This window comes from Macaca thibetana, chromosome 10 (genome assembly GCF_024542745.1).
Source record: "Macaca thibetana thibetana isolate TM-01 chromosome 10, ASM2454274v1, whole genome shotgun sequence".
Taxonomy (NCBI): Eukaryota; Metazoa; Chordata; class Mammalia; order Primates; family Cercopithecidae; genus Macaca; species Macaca thibetana.
The window spans coordinates 71,878,509-71,888,887 of NC_065587.1; the positions used below are offsets into that span (position 1 = coordinate 71,878,509).

Consider the following 10,379-nt stretch of genomic DNA (forward strand, 5'->3'; position numbering starts at 1 on the left):
CTAATTTTTTTTTGAGACGGAGTTTCGCTCTTGTTGTCCAGGCTGGAGTGCAATGGCGCCATCTCGGCTCACCGCAACCTCTGCCTCCCGGGTTCAAGCGATTCTCCTGCCTCAGCCTCCCGAGTAGCTGGGATTACAGGCATGCGCCACCACGTCTGGCTAATTTTGTGTTTTTAGTAAAGACGGGGTTTCTCCATGTTGGCCAGGCTGGTATCGAACTCCTGACCTCAGGTGATCTACCCGCCTGGGCCTCCCAAAGTGTTAGGATTACAGGTGTGAGCCACCATGCCTGGCCATGCCCAGCTAATTTTTATATTTTTAGTAGAAATGAGGTTTTACCATGTTGGACAGGATGGCTTGAACTCCTGGCCTCAGGTAATCAGCCCGCCTTGGCCTCCCAAAGTGCTGGTATTAAAGGTGTGAGCCACCGTGCCCAGCCCCTCTGTTCTTTTTCAAAGAATATATATGTACGTGCATAGAAAATTCAGGAAAGATACATATGATATTAAACATGGGCTACCTTGAGATTGTGGGATCACAGGTCATATGGCAGAAGAAAGGAGTCTAGGCAGTAATGTAATTTTTGCACTTTGGCACAATCAGCTCACTGCAGCCTCGAATTCCTAGACTCAAGTGATCCTCCTGCCTGCCTGCCTCAGTCTCCTGAGGAGGCAGGACTACAGATATGCCCAGCTTCCTTTTAAAAAAGTTTTTTGTAGAGAAGGGGTATTGGGGCCGGGCGCGGTGGCTCAAGCCTGTAATCCCAGCACTTTGGGAGGCCGAGACGGGCGGATCACGAGGTCAGGAGATCGAGACCATCCTGGCTAACACGGTGAAACCCCGTCTCTACTAAAAAATACAAAAAAAAAAAAACTAGCCGGGCGAGGTGGCGGGCGCCTGTAGTCCCAGCTACTCGGGAGGCTGAGGCAGGAGAATGGTCTAAACCCGGGAGGCGGAGCTTGCAGTGAGCTGAGATCCGGCCACTGCACCCCAGCCTGGGCGACAGAGCAAGACTCTGTCTCAAAAAAAAAAAAAAAAAAAAAAAAAAAGAAGGGGTATTGGTAAGTTGCCCAGGCTGGTAATGAATTCCTGACCTCAAGTAATCCTCCTGCCTCTGCCTCCCGAAGTGCTAGGATTACAGATGTGAGGCACCACAGCTGGGCAAATATTTAATATCTTAATCCTTTGCTATTTCTACATTTTCAGAGCTTACTTACCTGTTTATTCTTCCAAATAAACTCATTTTCCTTTTTGACTGTCTTTAGAAACATATTTAAAATATAAATTTAAAAAAGTCATATCTCTCTTAATACTCTAGAGTAAGCGGAATAATGCCCCCCACCCAAAATGTCCAAATCCTAATCCCCAGAACCTGTGAATATGTTGTTACATGGCCAACCAAAATTAAGGTTGTAGATAGAATTAAGGTTTTGATCAGCTGACCTTAAAATAGGAAGATTAGCCTGGATTATCCAGGTAGGCCCAGTGTCATCACAAGTATTCTTAAAAGTGAAAGAGGACGGCAGAAAGAGTGAGATGGAGATGTGACTAGGAAAGAATGATCAGAGAGATGCAATATAACTGGCTTTGCAGATGGAAGAAGGGGGCCATGAGCCAAGAAATGTGGGTGGCCTCTAGCTGGAAAAGAACCTCCAGAAAGGGAACACAGTCCTTCCTTATATTTTAGCACAGAAGACTCACATTGGACTTCTAAGCTACAGAAGCATAAGATAATAAGTTTGTGTAGTTTTATGCCACTAAGATTTGGTCATTTGTTACAGCAGCAGTAGAAAATGAATACAAATACATAATAGACACAACATTCCTTTGTTGAATGATGAATGAAATCACGAAAACCCTAGGTCTACAGATAAATAGGTAAAAGAAATATATCACTTAGGGCTGGGTGCGGTGGCTCATGCCTGTAATCCCAGCACTTTGGGAGGCCGAGGCAGGTGGATCACCTGAAGTCAGAAGTTCGAGACCAGGCTGGCCAACATGGCAAAACCCCGTCTCTTCTAAAATTACAAAAATCAGCCAGGTGTGGTGGCATGTGCCTGTAATCCCAGCTACTTGGGAGGCTGAGGCAGGAGAATCACTTGAACCCGGGAGGCAGAGGTTGTAGTGAGCCGAGATGCCACTCCACTCCAGCTTGGGTGACACAGCCAAGACTCTGTCCCAAAAAATAAATAAATAAATATAGATATAGATATATATCACTATGAATCCAGATAGCCAATAAGCAGTTGAAAACATCTATATCCTTATTGATACTGAAGAGATGCAGACCAAAACCTATCAGATTAGGAAAGACTATTGCAATCCTTTGGGGTCCTACCCACCAACTTGTCCAGAAGGGGATCTGGGTTTACCTCTCTGAGATGACTGCTTGCCATTACCTCTGAACAGCAAATTAGGGGGCAGACAAGGCACTTTATGTTTGAATGTTTGTACTAAAGCCTTTTACAGCTGTGCTTACTTTATGAGGAAATGAAAACTTCTGGAATTGGGCCAAAAATTCCTGGGAATTACCAGTAAAGGTCTTGGGGGTTATCTAAGCCAATATAAAAGTAACTGAAATGATTATAATCCAAGAATGCTGGGGTCTTTTATGACTGTTTTATAAGCTGATGTGTTTTTTTTGTGTTTGTTTGTTTGTTTGAGACAGAGTCTCGCCCTGTCGCCCAGGCTGAAGTGCAGCGGCACGATCTCGGCTCACTGCAACCTCCGCCTCTTGGGTTCAAGCAATTCTCTCGCCTCAGCCTCTCACATAGCTGGGATTACAGGCACCCGCCATCATGCTCGGCTAACTTTTGTATTTTTGTAGAGATGGGGTTTCACCATGTTGGCCAGGCTGGTCTCGAACTCCTGACCTCAGGTGATCCGCCCACCTTGGCCTCCCAAAGTGCTGGGATTACAGGCGTGAGCCACCGCGCCCAGCCGAGTTGATGTTTATACACACATACACACACACACACACACACACACACACACACAGGGTCTGTGAAAAATAAAATTTAAGGCTGAGCGTGGTGGCTCACGCCTATAATCCCAGCAGTTTGGGAGGGTGAGGTGGGCGGATCACCTGAGGCCAGGAGTTTGAGACCAGGCTGGCCAACATGGTGAAAACCCATCTCTACTAAAAAAAAAAAAAAAAAAAATACAAAAATTAGCCAGGCATGGTGGCAGGCGCCTGTAATCCCAGCTACTCGAGAGGTTGAGGCAGGAGAATCGCTTGAACCCAGGAGGCAGAGGTTGCAGTAAGCCGAGACCGCACCATTGCACTCCAGCCTGAGAGAGCGAGACTCCGTCTCAAAAAGTGAAAATAAGTAAATAAATAAATATAAAAGTTAAAGGAAAAATATACAAAAAATTAAAAACTATATTCTCTTTCTTAACACTATTCTTTACTAATTGCATTTTACCAAGATAGAAAATGGTTTATGTTTTTTGTATGTTCCACAAGGTCCCCCTGTAACGTCTGATTCTGTTTTTATGTAATTGACGCATTGTTTATATGATACTAACAGACTCATCTGTACCTATACCCTGTAAGCCTCATTTCAAGATATTTAGATACAAAGCGAAAAGGAACACAAGTCACCACTTCAAGTGAGTGCCTCTGCATCATACATGTACCTGTGAAACAGGTAGAGCATGTAGGTCCTTTTTTTTTGGTCTCACTCAGCTTCCTGTAGCTGGGACTACAGGTGCACACCACCACACCTGGCTAACTTCTGTCTTTTTTTTTTGGTAGAGATGGGGTTTCACCATGTTGCCCAGGCTGATCTTAAACTCTGAGCTGTGATCGCACTCCAGCCTGGGCAACACAGTGAGACTGTCAAAAAAAAAAAAAAAAAAAAAAAAGCCCAAAAAAATTAGCCAGGCATGATGGCAGGTGCCTATAATCCCAGCTACTCGGGAGGCTGAGGCAGGAGAATCACTTGAACCCGGGAAGTGGAGGTTGTAGTGAGCCAAGACAGAACCATTGTCCAGCCTGGGTGACAGGGCGAGAGTCCATCTCAAAAAAAAAAAAAAAAAAAGACAACTGCCCAACTAGACAGCAAGCACATGTCCACACAACTACACTATTATGTGAACAACACAGGGAACTGTGGAGTTTAGCTCAACAAGGTGACTTGACTTACCTTGCTGAGAAACAGCTAAAGGAAAATCTCCTACAGCAATTGAGGAATTAAGTCTGTTACTCAGTTCTGAACAGTTAGAACATTAAGAGTTTTAGTTTTATTATATTATAGATGTGTTTTTGTGTCATATGGTAGAAATTTAAATAGTAAATGTAAAATAGAAAGTAAGTTAAAATGACTAAAAACCAGTCAGAGTAAATCTACCAAGCTATAAGCAAAAGGTTATATTTAAATAAGTGTAATGTTACAGTATTGGTATTTGGTATGTTTTCTTATAAGGTTCCCTTATCCATTTTGCTGTAATCAATAATCAAATAATGTATTAGCCAGTCAAAAATTATGTATGCTGTCAGGATAAATCAAGTCAAAATGTTTTTCAGTGTCACTACTGAAATTGTTTTTGGTACAACTATATGACTATCAAAGGTTATGTACAACGCACAACTCTACCCAGATACTCTTCCTTGCCCTGTTCTCAATAAAGGAAACAAGACTCTTTAGTACTCTGTTTTTCAAACTGTAGGTCAAGATCTGTTGTAAAATCAATTTAGTCACCATTGGCAATAAAACAGAATAGAGAGGCAAGAATCAACATGCATCAAACCAAAAGGATTGTACTGTGAAACGCCTGCTTCATGCATCTATATGCGTAAATGCACACATAGGAAAATGGATTTCTTACTAAGAGATACTGTTAAAAGAATCTGAACAACACAACCTTAGGGGAATAGCTGTCTCCAATCTTGGGGTTGAGGCATGAACGCATGAAGACTTGAGGGATATTCTCAAACAGTCCAGTGGCTTGTGGAGGGAGAAGTTGATGGTGTAATGACAATTTGTGGGATACAGTGATGTAAAGGTTTTAAGATATGAGTTAGGCTGGGCGCGGTGGCTCAAGCCTGTAATCCCAGCACTTTGGGAGGCCGAGACGGGTGGATCACGAGGTCAGGAGATCGAGATCATCCTGGCTAACATGGTGAAACCTCATCTCTACTAAGAAATACAAAAAATTAGCCGGGCGAGGTGGCGGGCGCCTGTAGTCCCAGCTACTCGGAGGCTGAGGCCGGAGAATGGCGTGAACCCGGGAGGCGGAGCTTGCAGTGAGCCGAGATCGCGCCACTGCACTCCAGCCTGGGCGACAAAGCGAGACTCCGTCTCAAAAAAAAAAAAAAGATATGAGTTAACAGATTCAAAACACTAAGTAAATAAACATTCCCACCTCTTCCCCACCCAGGCTTACCAAACATAGCTCAGATCTCCGGGCTCAGTCTTTCCCAGCCAGGTCCCAGCCTCCTTTTCCAGCTTTGTCTCTCATTTGCCCTGGCCTTTCCTCCTCCCAACACTCCATGCTCCCCTCAGGGAACCACAGGCCTTATTCTCCACTCCAGATCTCTGCACCTGTCCTCCCTCTAGCCTGGAAGGCCTCTGCTATTATCCACTGGTCCCTTTCATACGCTCCAGCATCTGGCTGTGCACTTGCTGGCTTGTGATTGATTAGTCTCGCTGTCAGATTTAATACCACTGCACTAACCCCTACTTGTGGCTGGGGCCGTGTTTTGCTCACTACTTCCCTAGGGTGTTCAAAATCATGCCTTGTACTCACTAAGCTCCCCATAAATTACATTATTTTTTTATGACATATTTCAGATGTGTTTAAATGTTCTGTTATAAAGATTCTCAGTACAGGCTGGGTGCAGTGGTACATGGCTATAATCCCAGTGCTTTGGGAGGCCGAAGTAGGAGGATCACTTGAGCCCAGGAGTTCAAGACCACCATGAGCATCATAGTGAGATCCTGTCTCTACCAAAATATATATATATATTTATTAGCTGGGCATGGTGGAGTGCTCCTGTAGTCCTAGCTATTAGGGAGGCTGAGGTGGGAGGATCGCTTGAGCCCAGGAGTTTGAGGCAGCAGTGAGCCATGATCATACCACTATACTCCAGCCTGGGCAAAAGAGTGAGACTCTGTCTCAAAAAACAAAAATCCAACATGCATCCAGTTATCAGTATCACTGTGGTAGCCTGGGGGAATCACTGAACTGCCACCATATTACTGGTGGCTTCACATAACCCAGCTATTTTAGCCCCTTTTCTCAAGGTTTAGCATGAGCCAAGGATACACAAGGCCGTCTAGGGCTCTTTATGTTTTGTTATAGAAAAGTTTAAACATGTATGAAAATAGATGGCTGGCTGCGGTGGCTCACGCCTGTAATCCCAGCACTTTGGGTGGCCAAGGCAGATGGATTGCTTGAGCTCATGAGTTCGAGACCAGCCTAGGCAACAGGGCAAAACCCCGTCTCTACAAAAAATTAAAAAATTAGCCGGGCATGGTGGTGCACATCTGTAAGTCCTCAGCTACTCAGGAGGCTGAGTTGAGAGGATGGCTTGAGCCCATTGAGTTGAGGTGCAGTGAACTGACATCGTGCCACTGTACTCCAGCCTGGGCAACAGAGCTAGAGCTTATCTTAAAAACAAAAAAGAAAGAAGAGAGAAAATGAGTACAACCTCCATGTACCCATTCCCAGTTTTTTGTTTTTATTTATTTATTTATTTATTTATTTATTTTTTTTTTTTTGAGACGGAGTCTCGCTCTGTCACCCAGGCTGGAGTGCAGTGGCCGGATCTCAGCTCACTGCAAGCTCCGCCTCCCGGGTTCACGCCATTCTCCGGCCTCAGCCTCCCAAGTAACTGGGACTACAGGCGCCCGCCACCTCGCCCGGCTAGTTTTTTTTTTTTATATTTAATAGAGACGGGGTTTCACCGTGTTTGCCAGGATGGTCTCGATCTCCTGACCTCGTGATCCGCCCGTCTCGGCCTCCCAAAGTGCTGGGATTACAGGCTTGAGCCACCGCACCCGGCCCATTCCCAGTTTTTCAATAATTTTCAGCTCCTGGTTAATCTTATAAATAACTATTTTTTGAAAAACTGTGTAATATAACTCCAATCTAGAACCTGTCAATAATAGGCCTTGAAGATCCAAAAGAAAGAGAAGTTACTGGACTCTATAGGGCACGAGTGGTATCAAAATAGACCTGTGTTGGGCTGGGCTGTGAGTCAAGGGTTCTAAAATCTTTTTTTTTTTTTTTTTTTTTTTTTTTTTGAGACAGAGTCTCACTCTGTCACCCAGGCTGGAGTGCAGTGGCCGGATCTCAGCTCACTGCAAGCTCCGCCTCCCGGGTTCACGCCATTCTCCGGCCTCAGCCTCCCGAGTAGCTGGGACTACAGGCGCCCGCTGCCTCGCCCGGCTAGTTTTTTGTATTTCTTAATAGAGACGGGGTTTCACCGTGTTAGCCAGGATGGTCTCGATCTCTTGACCTCGTGATCCGCCCGTCTCGGCCTCCCAAAGTGCTGGGATTACAGGCTTGAGCCACCGCACCCGGCCAAGGGTTCTAAAATCTAACTATGAAAAAGGCACCACCAGGCTGGGCACAGTGGCTCATGCCTGTAGTCCCAGCACTTTGGGAGGTCAACATGGTGAAACCCCATCTCTACTAAAAATACAAAAATTAGCTGGGCGTGGTGGCATGCACCTGTGGTCCCAGCTACTTGGGAGGCTGAGGCAGAATCGCTTGAACCCTGGGGACGTAGGTTGCAGTGAGCTGAGATCCCGCCACTGCACTCCAGCTTGGGTGACAGAGTGAGACTCTGTCTCAAAAAAATAACAATACTAATTTAAAAAAAAAAAAGAAAGAAAAGAAAAGAAAAAGGGACTACCCAACAAGTAAAAGACTCAGGTGAGAATTACAATGACGTTGGCTGGGTGTGGTGGCTCATGGCTGTAATCCCAGCACTTTAGGAGGCCAAGGCGGGCGGATCATGAGGTCAAGAGTTCAAGACCAGCCTGGCCAACATAGTGAAACCCCATCTCTACTAAAAATACAAAAAATTAGCAGGGCGTGGTGGTGGGCACGTGTAATCCCAGCTATTTGGGAGGCTGAGGCAGGAGAATCACTTGAACCCAGAAGATGGAGCTTGCAGTGAGCCGAGATCATGCCATTGCACTCCAGCCTGGGCGACAGTGTGAGACTCCATCTCAAAAAAATAAAAATAAAATAAATAAAAATTTAAAAGAATTACAATGAAGTCTTGAGTCCTTGGTTCTGAATCATCATCCATCAGTCATATCTATGTCCTCAGCTAATACAGTAATCCTGGTGCTCCAGAGTAATTGAAAACTACCCTCAGACAAAAGTAAAAATTAAAAGCCAGGCATAGGGGCTCATGCTTATAATCCCAGCACTTTGGGAGGCCAAGGCGGGCGGATCACCTGAGGTCAGAAGTTTGAGACCAGCCTGGCAACCATGGCAAAACCCTGTCTCTACTGAAAATACAAAAAATCAGCCAGGTGTGGTGGAGGGCGCTAGTAATTTCAGCTACTCAGGAGGCTGAGGCAGGAGAATCACTTGAACCTGGGAGGTGGAGGTTTCAGTGAGCTGAGATCGTGCCACCGCACTCCTGCCTGAGGGACAGAGTGAGACTCCCTCTCAAATAAATAAATAAATAAATAAATAAATAAATAAAATTTAATTAGAGCTAGCAAGGCCGGGCACAGTGGCTCATGCCTGTAATCCAGCACTTTGGGAGGCTGAGGCGGGGGGATCACTTGAAGTCACGAGTTTGAGACCAGCCTGCCCAACATGATGAAGCCCCATCTCTAGTAAAAATACACAAATTAGCCAGGTGTGGTGGTGCATGCCTCTAATCCCAGCTACTCGGGAGGATGAGGCAGGAGAATCACTTGAACGTGGGAGGTGGAGGTTGCAGTGAGCCAAGATTGTGCCAGTGCACTTCTGCCTGACAGAGTTTTCCATCTCAAGAAAAAAAAAAAGTAGAGCTAGTGAAGTGTTTATAATCAGTTTTAGTGTCACATGTACAGATCAGTAATGTAATCATTATAATACTGTCTGGTCTACAGCCAGGTGCGGTAGCTCACGCCTGTAATCCCAGCACTTTGGGAGGCTGCAGCAGGCGGATCCGTGGATCGCCTGAGGTCAGGAGTTCGAGACCAGCCTGGCCAACAAAGTGAAACCCTGTCTCTACTAAAAATACAAAAATTAGCCGGGAGTGGTGGCATGCTCCTGTAATCCCAGCTACTCAGGAGGCTGAAGCAGGAGAGTCGCTTGAATCTGGGTGGCGGAGGTTGCAGTGAGCCAAGATCACTACAGCCTGGGAGACAGAGCAAGACTCTGCCTCAAAAAAAAAAAAAAAGCATTAAATTTCATTTTTTCATTTTTCCCTTTTTTCATTTTTTAGTTGTGAAAGTAGTTTGTATATATTTAGAAAAATGTTTACTTTTATTTAATAAACTATTCATTTAATAAATGTATTAATTGAGCACTAAATAATGCTCAAAGGATCGTAAGTTTTTTTCCTCCACACTAAGCCCACGGGACATGAAGAATATCTGGGTGCTTCCAGGATGTGAGGAAGGAATGTGCCTTTTCCCACTCCTGGCCTTCAGGTGCTGTCCTGAGCACGGGATGCTGGGGCAGGGGCTGCCTTGGCCATCTTGCTATCTGCATGGCAGTGGCAGAGGATGGCTGAGGGAAAGGACTAGAGAGCCCTGGAGCTGCCGCCTTGCTCTGTGAGAAGCCCCTTCCAATGGAGATTTGAATTACTTGCAATTTGTTGGCCTGCCTCTCCACCCCACCCCCATCTGTTCCCTAGCTCTCAACTTTGGCTGCACATTGGAATCTCCTACTGATGCTCCCTGACTGCGCCCTCGGAGATTCTGATTTAACTGGTCCTGGGTGCAACAGGGCTGGCATGAGACTACTAAAAACTCCCTAGGTGAATCCAATGAGCAACCAGGCTAAGGACCAGTGATCTAACTGTAAGTCATCTCTTCTTTTTTTCGCTTTGTAATTTTATGTTTCCACCCCATACTGTGGTTGGCTACATGTTTCTTCCCTCTCCTACTAGAATGTAGGCTCCAGATGGCCTTCTAAACAATGCATGTGGCCCTTCACGCTCCAGGTGATGACAAGTTCCCGTTGCTGATAGAAGTAGCAGAGTCATACCTTTCTTGGAATTTAGGTTCTACAGTCAACACTTATGGCACCCAATGAGTCAAAAACACCCTTGGCAACTCCTAAGGAAGGCTCTTCCCTGGAACCTGACGTACTGTTTCCCCATCGCCATCCAGGGAGAGTTTCCTCCTGGGCCAGAACAGCAAGCTGCCTCCTCCACCAGGCACCAGAGGAAGTAGGGGGCTTATGTTAGGGATCAC

General features: G+C 45.6%; 1 protein-coding gene across 1 annotated transcript in view; it reads left to right on the forward strand.

Annotated features, from left to right (window-relative positions):
- Positions 1–10,379, forward strand: part of ITPA (inosine triphosphatase) — a 182,923-nt gene that overhangs the window by 132,564 nt on the left and 39,980 nt on the right. The window lies entirely within an intron of this gene.